Source organism: Leuciscus leuciscus (assembly GCF_965113295.1).
Source record: "Leuciscus leuciscus genome assembly, chromosome: 7".
Classification (NCBI taxonomy): Eukaryota; Metazoa; Chordata; class Actinopteri; order Cypriniformes; family Leuciscidae; genus Leuciscus; species Leuciscus leuciscus.
The window spans coordinates 574,224-589,578 of NC_138731.1; the positions used below are offsets into that span (position 1 = coordinate 574,224).

General features: G+C 37.4%; 1 long non-coding RNA gene across 1 annotated transcript; it reads left to right on the plus strand.

Moving 5' to 3' along the window:
* The first annotated feature begins 9,845 nt into the window (after positions 1 to 9,845).
* On the plus strand, positions 9,846 to 12,896 carry LOC309502726. Its single transcript, XR_014207383.1, has 2 exons — positions 9,846 to 11,461; positions 12,095 to 12,896. It is a non-coding gene; the product is annotated as an uncharacterized lncRNA (long non-coding RNA).
* Positions 12,897 to 15,355: the final 2,459 nt, after the last annotated feature.

A 15,355-nucleotide genomic window follows, 5' to 3' on the forward strand; every position in this document is an offset into this window, starting at 1 on the left:
TTAACAAACGACTTAACTGCTTCGCTGGCTTCATTATGAATGAGACTAATTAGGTGTTGTTGTGCATAACAGGCAGTGGTGGAGAGTACTGAAAATCTGTAGTCAAGTACAATTAAGTGCATTGCTAAAATATTACTCAATTACGAGTAAAAGCACCGGTGTTAGAGAAATACTCAAGTAAAAGTACAGTTTGTCATTTTTTTTTTTTTTTTTTTTTAACTAAAAAAAAAACTAAAAAGAAAATATTCAGAGTATTAGTTACTTTTAACCACTGATGTCACCGTCACTTCTCCAGACTAGGGCTGGAAATTGTGTGTTTTCCTTTACCAGAAGTTAACATGCCAACAATCTATTAATCATTAATAATTGATAAGATGCAAAACAAGTGTTTTTCCCTAATTTTTTTCTCATTTAAGTTTTTATTTCCTTATTAAGCAAATGTCTCCGGCAGACAAAAAACGAAATTACATGAGAAGCCACGACTATTGATTAAATATCCATGAATACATTTTTAACTGGTTAAATTCTTCATTCAGAATCAATGAAAGATCAATCATTAACGTCCTTTTTTTGTTTTGTTTTGTTTTCCGTCCTCATGACCCGGTTTTCATCGGCTTGTTTGCTATCAAATCACCTTACTGGCTACAAAAATGCAGATAAAAGGTTTGGATATGAATTAAAATTGTACTCAGTACTCAACTATGATTTTAAAAGTAACTTAGTAGATTACATGGATTAATGAATACTTAATTACAAGTAAAAGTACAGGCTTGAAAATCTACTCATAAAAGTACAAGTACCCCAAAAAATTACTTAATTACAGTAATCTGAGTATTTGTAATTAATGACTTCCACCTCTGATACCAGAAACCACTCCCCAAGCGGGTCTTGAATCTGGGTATCCGGCGTGGTAGATGGATGTGCAAACTGACCAAAAGCCAATCGGGTAGCAAAATGGGTCCTATGAGGCATCAGGGAGGGATTTACCCAACATTCTACAGGCAACTATATGTTATAAGCAACTTATGTTAAGTTAGCAAAATATTCATACAATATAAATATTGTAAATATTCAAATGCCAGCAGTAGCAATGCTGTCTCCTTTACACTTATCCCCATAAATCTGTCCCAATCTGGGTCACTGCACCAATGAAAGTGTGTATGTGAATGCTCCATGCACTGTCGGAAGGCTTTCTGCAGCTTTATTCTTTTACTTAAATTGAAAGGGCCTCTGTCCTTACAGGCCTACTTCTTTAACTACCTCAGCCCTTCCCTTTACCGTCTTAAACCATAAACCATGTATATGTCAATGCATCCTGAAGATCTTCAGATAGCCTAACCAAACAGATCTACTGTACCTTTTACAGCCAACACATCAGTCATTGTTGGTGTATGAGCTACACCTTGATAGAAACACATGCTACTCCTTGGTCCAAGGACATCTAACAACACAGAAGTGGCAGACAGATTGATGATGAGGCCTCCTGCAAGTCCTTTTTTTTCTTTTTTTCTTTTTTCCTCTTGTCCTGTCCAGCATCGAAGCAAGCAGAATGATGCTCTGTCTGCCATGTTGTGACGAGCAGATTTTGCTTTGCCAAGAGGAGCTTGAATGATAAGGCTCCCCTTGATATCCTAAGTTAAGCTTATTTTATTTTATTTTATTTTATTAAGTTGGCTTGAGAAAGCCAACTTACTGAAATCCTATTTAAACTTATTATTAAGTTGGCTTGAGAAAGCCAACTTACTGAAATCCTATTTAAACTTATTATTAGTGGTGCTTGCTGAAAGCAAGGCATCACTATTGTTATTGCTCATACTTATTATTATTCTTCTTTTTATTATTATTCCACACAAAGTTTGGCGCGTAACTCGTCCCGCACCGTTTGTCACAGATCCATGAATGAGGTGTCAAATCGACCGGCTCATTGAGGAGAGGTGTGCTATGACTTTTATAAGCGATCGGGGGGGCGGTGTTCGCCCCAGGGGCGATAAAGCGGCCCAAAAAGTCCCAATGACTTAACATTGCGACGAACTTTGAGCACTCGTAGCTCGGAGCGAGGATTTCGCAGAAACGTGTGATTTGCCACATTTGAAGAGGCTAACAGGCTCTGTAAGAACATACCTCACAATGGGGTAAAAGTTGCACCCCTGGGGGGCAGGAGCTGCCCAAAGTTGCCCCATTGACTTACTATGGGGAAGGAACATCCCGTGAAACACACATGCTTTTCCTACTATGGTAAATTGCATAGGGATTTTCTATTGAACGTAGCTCTGGATCACAGTGTCATAGAGACAAGGGGGTGGGCTCATTTTACTCAGACGACCAATCAGTCTCTCAGGCTCATTGTGAAGCTATCAAGCCACGCCCTAGCAACCATTTAGAGAACCTTAGCAACAAGTCCCATAGACTTCCATTGAAATAGATCAAAGGGATATCTCCAGACTGAATTGTCATACAAACACGAGGGTGGTCTCATTTGACTCGGGGCAGCAAACGGCCAATCATGAATCACCTCAACACTTCCTAGCCCCTCCATAGCAACCATTGTCGAGCACCTTAGCAACCAAAATCCAAAGAGGGATATCTTCCATTCTGAATGTCACAGAGGCATGGGAGTTGGTTTATATCATTCATAGTGACAAGAAGCCTTTGGAGTTTCATGATTGGCAGCTGACAAGCCACTCCCTAGCAACCAAACAGAGTACCCTAGCAACCAAAATCCAAAGAGGGATATCTTCCATTCTGAATGTCGCAGAGGCATGGGAGTTGGTTTATATAATTCATACTGACAAGCAGCCTTTGGAGTTTCATGATTGGCAGCTGACAAGCCACTCCCTAGCAACCAAACAGAGTACCCTAGCAACCAAAATCCAAAGAGGGATATCTTCCATTCTGAATGTCACAGAGGCATGGGAGTTGGTTTATATCATTCATACTGACAAGAAGCCTTTGCAGTTTCATCATTGGCAGCTGCCAAGTAACTCCATAGCAACCAAACAGAGTACCCTAGCAACCAAAATCCAAAGAGGCATATCTTCCATTCTGAATGTCACAGAGACATGGGAGTTGGTTTATATCATTCATACTGACAAGCAGCCATTGGAATGTCATCATTGGCAGCTACCAAGTAACTCCATAGCAACCAGACAGAGTACCCTAGCAACCAAAATCCAAAGAGGCATATCTTCCATTCTGAATGTCACAGAGACTTGGGAGTTGGTTTATATCATTCATACTGACAAGCAGCCTTTGGAGTTTCATGATTGGCAGCTGCCAAGCCACTCCCTAGAAACCAAACAGAGTACCCTAGCAACCAACATCCAAAGAGGGATATCTTCCATTCTGAATGTCATAGAAGCATGGGAGTCGGTTTATATCATTCATAATAACAAGAAGCCTTTGCAGTTTCATCATTGGCAGCTGTCAAGCAACTCCATAGCAACCAAACAGAGTACCCTAGCAACCAAAATCCAAAGAGGGATATCTTCCATTCTGAATGTCACAGAGGCATGGGAGTTGGTTTATATCATTCATAGTGACAAGAAGCCTTTGGAATTGCATCATTGGCAGCTGCCAAGTAACTCCATAGCAACCAAACAGAGTACCCTAGCAACCAAAATCCAAAGAGACATATCTTCCATTCTGAATGTCACAGAGACATGGGAGTTGGATTATATCATTCATAGTGACAAGAAGCCTTTGGAATTTCATCATTGACAGCTGACAAGCCACTCCCTAGCAACCAAACAGAGTACCCTAGCAACCGTTTAGCAAAACGTATATCTCTGCGTCAGAACATCGTATAGAGATGGGAGTTGGTTTATATCATTCATACTGACAAGAAGCCTTTGCAGTTTCATCATTAGCAGCTGCCAAGCAACTCCATAGCAACCAAACAGAGTACCCTAGCAACCATTTTACAAGACCTACATCTCTGCATCAGAATATTGTATATAGATGGGGGTTGGTTCATTAGTTTCAGTTGGAAAACAGTCTGTAAATATCAACCTGGTAACTGTGTATTCACACCCTAGCAACCATTTAGAGCCACCTAGCAACCATATTGCAACACATAGAAGCCATATTTCAGCTCCACAACATCGTACAGACATGGTTGTTGGCTCGTATGCAATCATGTACAACACCCCTGCAACCGAGTGGCGAGTTTTGCCACTGCAAGAACCACTTCACATTTTCTTCAGGAAATGTACATTCTAGTGTTGTGATTACTATTCACCTAGACAAAACTTCGGCACGTAACTCGCCCCACACCGTTTGTCAGACCCCTGAATGAGGTGTCAAATCGACCGGTTTATTGAGGAGAGGTGTGCTATGACTTTAATAAGCAATCGGGCGTACGATGTTCGTCTGGCAGGCGAAAAATTTGCAGAAAAATGTCCCATAGACTTAACATTGGCACAAAATTTGCAAAATCATATCTTTGGCTCAGAAGGTCATAGAGCCTTGGGGTTGGGCTCTTTTGATTCGTCCTATCCAGCAGCCAAAAAGTAGTGACATAACAACTTCATAGCCACGCCCTAGCAACCAGTTACAGGCCCCTAGCAACCATTGAACAACATTTACAAGCCATATCTCAGCAACAAAACATTGTAAAAACACAGAATTGGGCATTGTTTTACCCAGACCTGCAAATACTCTTGAAATATTACCCCATAAACTGTATAAACAAACCTTAGCAATGATTTGGAGTACCTTAGCAACCGTACAAACACATGAATGAGCTATATCTCAGCACCAGAACATCGTATAGAAATGGGGGTGTGTTTGTTTGTTTCGGTTGGGAAACAGTCTGTAAATATCACCATGGTAACTGTGTAACCACACCTTAGCAACCATTTAAAGCTACCTAGCAACCATATTGCAACATATAGAAGCCATATTTCAGCTCCACAACATCGTACAGACATGGTTGTTGGCTCGTATGCAATCATGTACTACACCCTAACATCCGAGTGGCAAATTTTGCCACTGCAAGCACCACTTCACATTTTCTTCAGGAAATGTACATTCTAGTTCTTCTTCTTCTTCTTCTTCTTCTTCTTCTTATTCTTCTGACCCAAAAATGTTCAACTCTAACTCCTCCTAGACCGTTCAAGCTACATACTCCAAACTCGGGTCAGACCTTCATACTGTTCTGACTTGGTGTGCTATATCTTTTCAGACTGGTTTGAGTTATGGTTTTCTTAAAAATTAATATTAAAAATCATAAAAATCCCATAGACTTTCATTGACCAAAAGTCCATGTCTGTTTGAACTATGTTTAATGTAAACTGCTAGAAGCCATTGATACTCAATTAAGCTTTAAGCTATTTCTGTCTAACTAATAACTTATCTATCTATCTATCTATCTATCTTCAAACCCTATCTATCTATCTATCTATCTATCTATCTATCTATCTATCTATCTATCTTCAAACCTTTTCTATCTATCTATCTATCTATCTATCTATCTATCTATCTACAAACCTTATCTATCTATCTATCTATCTATCTATCTATCTATCTACAAACCTTATCTATCTATCTATCTATCTATCTATCTATCTATCTATCTATCTATCTATCTACAAACCTTATCTATCTATCTATCTATCTATCTATCTATCTATCTATCTATCTATCTATCTATCTATTATAAGAAATTATGGTCTGTTCCAAACCCCTTCAACTCCAATATATATATATCAAAATGTTCCTTCACTTAAAAGAGCTTAATTATCATATAGAGACGATTACATCCAATCTCAGTAATATGAAAATAGTATCACAGAGGCACAGGTGTCACCTATAGCTTGGGAGTGACTGAGGGCAATCGAGAACCATCTTGATTAAAGGGACTTCAAACAATCTTATCACTTTAACCTTTGGCTGTTCTTATTTGAAAGAATAACAGAGAACCTTCTGTGGGACACTAGGGACCATGGGGTGTCTCAACTTCATTAACATACAGACCACAGCTGTTGCAAGAAGAGCAACTTCATTTACATTAAGACCAGGATAAAAGGTTTAGGTTGGGGTATGTTCGGGGTTCATTCTGACGCCGGTGAACCCAAGGTGCTTCGTGCACCTTGCCACTACTATGCTGTAATAAACTTCATTTTTTGAGATCTTCGACGTCCACTTCATTTTTTCTTACATTGGCGAGCCAGACCCAGGAATCGACGGATTTCCAACAAAAAAGGGAAAAGGTAAGAAAAAGCTGTTTTCTTTCATTTATGCTGTTTTTGTCAAGGAATTCCTCGGTTTAAAAAAATCTAGAAAAGAAAAATTAAGGACAGAAGAGATCGAATTTGGTTTATTCAGTATTAGCAGGAGAATTTTAAGCCTATTCCGTACATTTTTGTTAAAGATTCTAACGTAACTGAATAAGCCCGAAGCAGTGTGGTAGCAGACTTGTATTGGAATTGTTGTTTCTAAAGTAATTGAAACAAAGTGCTTAAGTGTAAAGTTTCTAAAGTAACTGAAATTTGGAGTTGGTCTCTTATAATTCTGTTAAGATTCTAAAGTAATTGAATAAACCCGAAGTGGTGGCAGAGTTATAATAGATTGGTTGTTTCTAAAGTAACTGAAACAAATGTATATGTTTCTAACATACTTGAAACCGATTGTGAAGTTGTAATAATTCTGAGGAAATTCTAAAGTAATTGAATAGACCCGACGCAGTGTGGTCACAGAATTATTTCACAACTATTGTGTGTTATAGCATAGGCTAGACTAGTGAGTCTGATGTGCTGTGAGTTTGTGAAGTTTAAAACAAAGAACCCGAAGCAGTGTGGCTTTGCCCGACGTACTGTGGCATTGTTTTAAAATTCATAAATATAGTTTGAACCCGAAGTACTGATAAGCAAGCTGTTTTAAGAAAATAACATAAAAACCCGACGTAGTGTGGTTGTGTCCGACGTACTGTGACAGTGTTAATTTTTTTTTATATTGTTTAAGCCTGACGTACTATGGCCAAGTTGTTTTAAGAATATAACATAAAATTAAAGCTGCAAGCAGCGATGAAAGGGCCCTCGCACCCGTGCCATCGTCACTCGTTGGCTTTAGGAAGACAGAGCATGGTTGGGCAATGTGCATTTAAGGAGGTATACAGTATATAGTAGTTGCTAGCATGTTTAGTATGTTTTTAGCATGCTTAGTACACAATAGGTATGTGGTTAGTACTGCATTACTGTGTTAACCAGTTCAGTTTCTGTTGGCAGTAGGTGGGGTTATATATCTGAATATTGCTTTGTAGATGTGTTCAGTGCAGGACTTTTATCAAGTATGTGAAGTTTGGGGCAGATTGGATATTGTATGTTTGAGTTACAGCAAATTCATATTTAATTGTAGTAATAGTATGGTTTAGTACTTATAGTGTTTACTAGTATGTTTTAGCATGTTTCTAGTATGTTGGTAGGATGTTAAGCACCTACTGGCATTTTTTTTTATATGTTATTAGGAGTCCACAACAGTGTTTAACATGTCACTTCCTGTTGCCAGCAGGTGGCGCATTGACTGTAACTGAATATGAGCATTGTCATGTGTTCAAGACAGAACGCTTATCAAAAGTGTGAAGTTTGGCGCAGATTGGACATTGCCTTCTTGAGTAACAACAACATCCTGTTTCATTATATTAGCATGCTTTAGCACTTAGCTTAGTATTGCTAGCATGTTTTAACATGTTTCTAGCATGTTTAGAAGTCAATGGTATTTTTAACATGTTGCTAGAACGGCATCAACGTGTTAAACATGACACTTCCTGTTACCAGTAGGTGGCACTATTACTATAACTGAATATTCTCATGTAGATGTGTTCAGGCCATGACTCTTATCAAACGTGTGAAGTTTGGGGCAGACTGGACATTCCGTGCCTGTGTTACAGCAAATTCCTATTTAATTGCAGTATTAGCATGCTTTAGCACTAAGCTAAGTGTTTGCTAGCATTTTTTAACATGTTTCTAGTATGTTGTTAGCATGTTTAGCACATGCTGGAACTTTTTTATATGTTATTAGGAGTCCACAACAGTGTTTAACATGTCACTTCCTGTTGCCAGCAGGTGGCGCTATGACTGTAACTGAATATGAGCATGGTCATGTGTTCAGGACAGAACGCTTATCAAAAGAGTGAAGTTTGGCGCAGATTGGACATTGCCTTCTTGAGTAACAACAACATCCTGTTTCATTGAATTAACATGCTTTAGCACTTAGCTAAGTTTTGCTAGCATGTTTTAACATGTTTCTAGCATGTTTAGAAGTCAATGGCATTTTTAACATGTTGCTAGAACGGCATCAACGTGTTAAACATGACACTTCCTGTTACCAGTAGGTGGCGCTATTACTATAACTGAATATTCTCATGTAGATGTGTTCAGGCCATGACTCTTATCAAACGTGTGACGTTTGGGGCAGACTGGACATTCCGTGCCTGTGTTTCAGCAAATTCCTATTTAATTGCAGTATTAGCATGCTTAAGCACTAAGCTAAGTGTTTGCTAGCATGTTTTAACATGTTTCTAGTATGTTGTTAGCATGTTTAGCACATGCTGGAACTTTTTTATATGTTATTAGGAGTCCACAACAGTGTTTAACATGTCACTTCCTGTTGCCAGCAGGTGGCGCTATGACTGTAACTGAATATGAGCATGGTCATGTGTCCAGGACAGAACGCTTATCAAAAGTGTGAAGTTTGGCGCAGATTGGACATTGCCTTCTTGAGTAACAACAACATCCTGTTTCATTGAATTAGCATGCTTTAGCACTTAGCTAAGTATTGCTAGCATGTTTTAACATGTTTCTAGCATGTTTAGAAGTCAATGGCATTTTTAACATGTTGCTAGAATGGCATCAACGTGTTAAACATGACACTTCCTGTTACCAGTAGGTGGCGCTATTACTATAACTGAATATTCTCATGTAGATGTGTTCAGGACAGAACGATTATCAAAAGTGTGAAGTTTGGGGCAGATTGGACATTCCATGCCTGAGTTACAGCAAATTCCTATTTAATTGCAAAAATAGCATGCTTTAGCACTTAGCTAAGAGTTTGCTAGCATGTTTTAGCATGCTTCTAGTATGTTGTTAGCATGTTTAGCACTTGCTGGCACTTTTTTATATGTTATTAGGAGTCCATAACAGTGTTAAACATGTCACTTCCTGTTGCCAGCAGGTGGCGCTATGACTATAACTGAATATGAGCATGGTCATGTGTTCAGGACAGAACGCTTATCAAACGTGTGAAGTTCGGGGCAGATTGGACATTCCATGCCTGAGTTACAGCAACTTCCTGTTTCATGGCGAAACATCGAAATTTGTCAGGCCGCCGAGGACCCGCCCTTCGACGAAAACTCAAGATCTTCGCAATTTAACGTCGCAAAGGCCTTAAGATTACACTCACCAAATTTGAAGATGATCAGATTAAAACTGTAGGAGGAGTTCGTTAAAGTACGAGGCATGAAAATGGCAAAAACTGCACAAAAATCTGAGAGGAAGTTCAAAATGGCTGACTTCCTGTTGTGTTTAGGGCTATGCTCCAAGAGACTTTTTTGTAGGTATTAGGTGATTACATGTATGTACCGAATTTCGTGCACGTACGTGGAACGTTGCGGGAGGCGCACTCCGTTGAACTTTTATAGGTGGCGCTATCGAGCCATTTTGCCCCGTCCAATTCTGAAACCTATATCAGATGTAAATTTTCGCCAGTTCTGACGCGTGTGCAAAGTTTTGTGAGTTTTCGAGCATGTTTAGGCCCTCAAAAATGCAATTAAATGCGGAGAAGAATAATAATAATAAACAGAGCAATTCCAAGAGGGTCCTCACACCATCGGTGCTCGGGCCCTAACCAGACATAGTGTGGTTTTGTCCGACGTACTGTGACAGTGTTGCATTTCTTAACTGTTTTGCGTAACGAAATTTAAGGACCAATGGATTGTGACTGTGGTTAAGTTTAGAAGCCTCAGGTAATGTGGCTATTTTGATCATTTGTGTCCGAAGTACTGGAGCTGTGAATAATTAGACTAACAGATATCTTAAAGGAACTAGATAACGTGTAGTCATTTAAATCAGACTTTGTGAATAACTATTAGATCACGAGATATTTTAAAGCTTGATAAGACTTTTGAAAATGGAAGAAATTATTGTTAAATACATCGCTAAACACGGTTCTCAGGGAATGTTTGACGGAATAGAGAATATTGTTGATAAACCGTACAAGTGGGCTATCTCTAAGTTTGAAAATGATCCCAAAATGCCTAAGAACAAAAATGGGAAAATTGCTAATGCGCTTCAAGCACTTTTTGCTTCATACAAAGTAACTAGGAGGAGAGTAGATGAGTTAGAGGCTGAAAATGAGCGACTCAGTGTTGGGGTAATTTCTACAAAAAATTACCTGGCTAGTGAAACGATATGGAAAGAAGAAAAGATCAAGATGCAGAATGAGATTTCACTTCTTAGAACTAACAATAGTATGCTTAAATCATCTGTGGAAACATTGTCTAAAAATTTGGAGGAGGCGAAGGCGGCTTGTCAGTTTATGATAAAGAATGGCTCAACAGAGAAAAACCCTGGTAAGACATTGTTAGGTGTCACGTTGTGTAACCCAGTTCCAGAGATGCCAGATTTGCAGGAAGACAGTGCTGAGGGTTTGGAAAAAGATTATCAGTCATTCAGTAGCCAATACTCTGACTGTAGAGTTAGATTTCCGATGGCACCAGTTCATTCTACTACGACTACGCCTGCTAGAGAAGGAAGGGAGGAACCAATGACCACTACCATAGTCCGAGGATTTAATCCAACTGAACTAGATGCTGTGATCAAGAATATTGGGAAATTTGATCCTGCCAAACAAGATCCATTAGATTTTCTAAAAAACTTGGAGGAATATACTGAAGTTTACAATTTTACTGATGGTGATGCGTGCGTTTTGTTAAGAATGTGCTTGCCTGAGACTTTGTCTGGAGCCTTAACTAAGAAAGTAAAGGACAGAAATGCTAATAAGTCAGAGAGGAAAAAGGCACTGCTTGAAGTCTTAGGTGTGATGTCAGTTAATTGGGATAAAATATCTGAGATGCACATGAGGAAAGGGGAGCATCCAGCAGCATTTTCAGAACGATTATTGGAGATGTTTAAAACTTTCAGTGGCAATCCGGACATTACTAAGAATGATGTCACTTTCAAGTCTGCCTTGATTAACAAATGTGACAAACTCACCCGGTCTGCTGTGACAATGCATGTGACACCACTATCTGAATATAATGACATTATTGCTAAAATGACACAGTTTTACAACAATAATGTTCATGCAAATAGTCAAATGAAAGCAGCCAAATCTAGACATCCAGTTGCTGCCTTTGGCGAGAGAGAATGTTCTATTACATTGCCTAATGGTTTCCATCATAGACCAAGGAGATTTGCAAGAATAAATTCAGAAGGTGTTATTCTTTGCTATGTATGTGGAAAAGCTGGTCACATTGCTAGACATTGTCAAGACAGTGAGAGACCTCTTCAAAACTTTGTCTGTCATGCATGTGGAAAGGATGGTCACATTGCAAGGCATTGTTTGGAGAAAAGAAAGGAAGATCAGGAAGTTGTTTGTTTTGCTTGTGGAAAGGATGGTCACATTGCAAGGCACTGTTTAGAGATAAGAAAGGAAGATAAGGAGGTTGTTTGTTTTGATTGTGGAATGATGGGGCACAAGGCAAGACAGTGTCAATTTTCACACAAAAGAAAGATGGACTATCGTTGTTTGCTTAAGAAAATAGGCAATTTAGAAACCCAGTTGGCACTGTTGAAAGGAAATGAAGAAGTCATTCACACCTTGTCAAATATATCACTGCACCAGCAACATGACTGTAGCTCAGTCACAAGCAAAAGCTGATGCAAATTAGAATAAGTTTTTGATAGTAACACATTGTAGAGAAAGGTTTACTATCAAAAGGGGGGGTGATTATTTATGATTATTTGATTGTTTGATGTGATTCTTTATGATTTTTTGATTTGTAAAGTGAAATTTTATGACATTAATAATGTTTGATGTTTATTTGATTAAACCTTTGACTTTAATGTTTTGAATGTGAAAAGATGATTGTGGGGAAAAGGGGGGGGCAACTTCTTTTTGATTATCATTTCAGATATAAGCATAAAGATGTTTGCCTGAAAGGAGTAACCTCATGTAGAAACATGACATGGTCGTTTGAAGGACGAGAAGGAAGTACTGTAGAACCAGTGGAGCCAGGGGATTTTCTCATGAAAAATGACAGAATACAGAGATTTCCAGACCTGCAAGATCATGAACTGCAGGCCTAAAATACCTAAAAACCCTGAAACCCACCATGGGATGGATGGAACTGATGAAGAGGCACAGACTCGAACAACACCAGTGACTGCTTCTTCTAGAAGGACTTATGGTCCAAGTGGAAAAGAATTGACAATGAAAAGAGAAAGAAAAGGAGATTTCAGAAACAAACCATTTCTGAGACTATGGACAACAGTCTTTCCACAGAGGGAAAACAAGTGGATAAAGGATGTCCACACGGAGAAAATGGACACAAACACACACGTGCACAGTACACACACGCACATTTTATTGTCTATTGATTGTTGATAGTTTGAGTTATCAAAACTAAACAATATGCTAATATCACTGAGGCAAAGGAAAGATTGAGACATTGTGAGAGCCCAACAAGGCCTTGAAGAAAGAAAACAAATGCTTGATGGACACTTTGAGATATGCCCTATTCTGGTTCAATTTGGAATGTCACATTTAAAATGGCTGTATGTATCTTTCTTATTATTTGCCAATGCATAATGTTATTTGTTCCATGTTGAGACGTAAGATTGAAGATAATTCTATGATCAATATTGAATGTTCTAATTGGATATGATGGTTTTTGATTACCTCTTAAAAAAAAAAAAAAAGAAAAAAAAAAAGATTTTCTTTCTTAAACACAAAATATGATAATTCTGCTCAAGTGAAGTAGAGCCATAACTCAGTGTGCAGGAGGTGTTTGACCCTATGACGGGTAAGATTCTCTGATGGCCATAGATGGGAACGACCTAAGACACGGGCTACACCGCCACTGGGGCACCTGCCCACCAGGTTTCGGGAGGTGTTATCTGAAAAGGGAGTGGTTGTGATGCTACTTTGGGCCAAGAGCATCAAATGGGGGTCTATAAGAAATTATGGTCTGTTCCAAACCCCTTCAACTCCAATATATATATATCAAAATGTTCCTTCACTTAAAAGAGCTTAATTATCATATAGAGACGATTACATCCAATCTCAGTAATATGAAAATAGTATCACAGAGGCACAGGTGTCACCTATAGCTTGGGAGTGACTGAGGGCAATCGAGAACCATCTTGATTAAAGGGACTTCAAACAATCTTATCACTTTAACCTTTGGCTGTTCTTATTTGAAAGAATAACAGAGAACCTTCTGTGGGACACTAGGGACCATGGGGTGTCTCAACTTCATTAACATACAGACCACAGCTGTTGCAAGAAGAGCAACTTCATTTACATTAAGACCAGGATAAAAGGTTTAGGTTGGGGTATGTTCGGGGTTCATTCTGACGCCGGTGAACCCAAGGTGCTTCGTGTACCTTGCCACTACTATGCTGTAATAAACTTCATTTTTTGAGATCTTCGACGTCCACTTCATTTTTTCTTACACTATCTATCTTCAAACCTTTTCTATCTATCTATCTATCTATCTATCTATCTATCTATCTATCTATCTATCTTCAAACCTTATCTATCTATCTATCTATCTATCTATCTATCTATCTATCTATCTATCTATCTATCTATCTATCTATCTATCTTCAAACCTTATCTATCCATCTATCTATCTATCTATCTATCTATCTATCTATCTATCTATCTATCTATCTATCTATCTATCTATCTATCTATCTATCTATCTATCTTCAAACCTTATCTATCCATCTATCTATCTATCTATCTATCTATCTATCTATCTATCTATCTATCTTCAAACCTTATCCATCTATCTATCTATCTATCTATCTATCTATCTATCTATCCATCTATCTATCTATCTATCTATCTATCTTCAAACCTTATCCATCTATCTATCTATCTATCTATCTATCTATCTATCTATCTATCTATCTATCTATCTATCTATCTATCTATCTATCTATCTATCTATCTATCTATCTATCTTCAAACCATATCTATCTATCTATCTATCTATCTATCTATCTATCTATCTATCTATCTATCTATCTATCTATCTATCTTCAAACCATATCTATCTATCTATCTATCTTCAAACGTTTTCTATCTATCTATCTATCTATCTATCTATCTATCTATCTATCTATCTATCTATCTATCTATCTATCTAACTTATCAATCTGTCTTTCTTTCTAACTAATCTATCTATCTTTCTAACTAACTTATCGATCTATCTTTCTTTCTTTCTTTCTTTCTTACTAATCTATCTATCTTTCTAACTAACTTATCTATCTTTCTTTCTTTCTAACTAATCTATCTTTCTAACTAACCTATCTTTCTTTCTTTCTTTCTTTCTTTCTTACTAATCTTTCTATCTTTCTAACTAACTTATCTATCTTTCTTTCATTCTAACTAATCTATCTTTCTAACTAACTTATATTTCTTTCTAACTAATCTATATATCTTTCTAACTAACTTATCTATCTTTTTTCTTTCTTTCTTACTAATCTATCTATCTTTCTAACTAACATATCTATTTTTCTTTCTTACTAATCTATCTATCTTTCTAACTAACTTATCTATCTTTCTTTCTTACTAATCCATCTTTCTTTCTTTTTAACTAATCTTTCTATCTTTCTAACTAATCTATCTATCTTTCTAACTAACGTATCTTTCTTTCTTAACTAATCTATCTTTTTAACTAACTTATCTATCTTTCTTACTAATCTATCTATCTTTCTAACTAACTTATCTATCTTTCTTTCTAACTAATATATCTATCTTTCTAACTAAGTAATCTCTTTCTTTCGTTCTTTCTTTCTTTCTAACTAATCTATCTATCTTTCTAACTAACTTATCTATCTTTCTTTCTAACTAATCTGTCTATCTTTCTAACTAACTAAGTAATCTATCTTTCTTTATTTCTTACTAATCTATCTATCTTTCAAACTAATCTATCTCTTTCTTTCTAACTAATCAGTCTTTCCCTCTTTCTTTCTTTCTTTCTTTCTTTCTTTCTTTCTTTCTTTCTTTCTTTCTTTCTTTCTTTCTTTCTAACTAATCTTTCTTTCTAACTAATCTTTCTTTCTTTCTAACTAATCCTTCTTTCTTTCTTTCTAACTAATCTTTCTTTCTTTCTTTCTTTCTTTCTTTC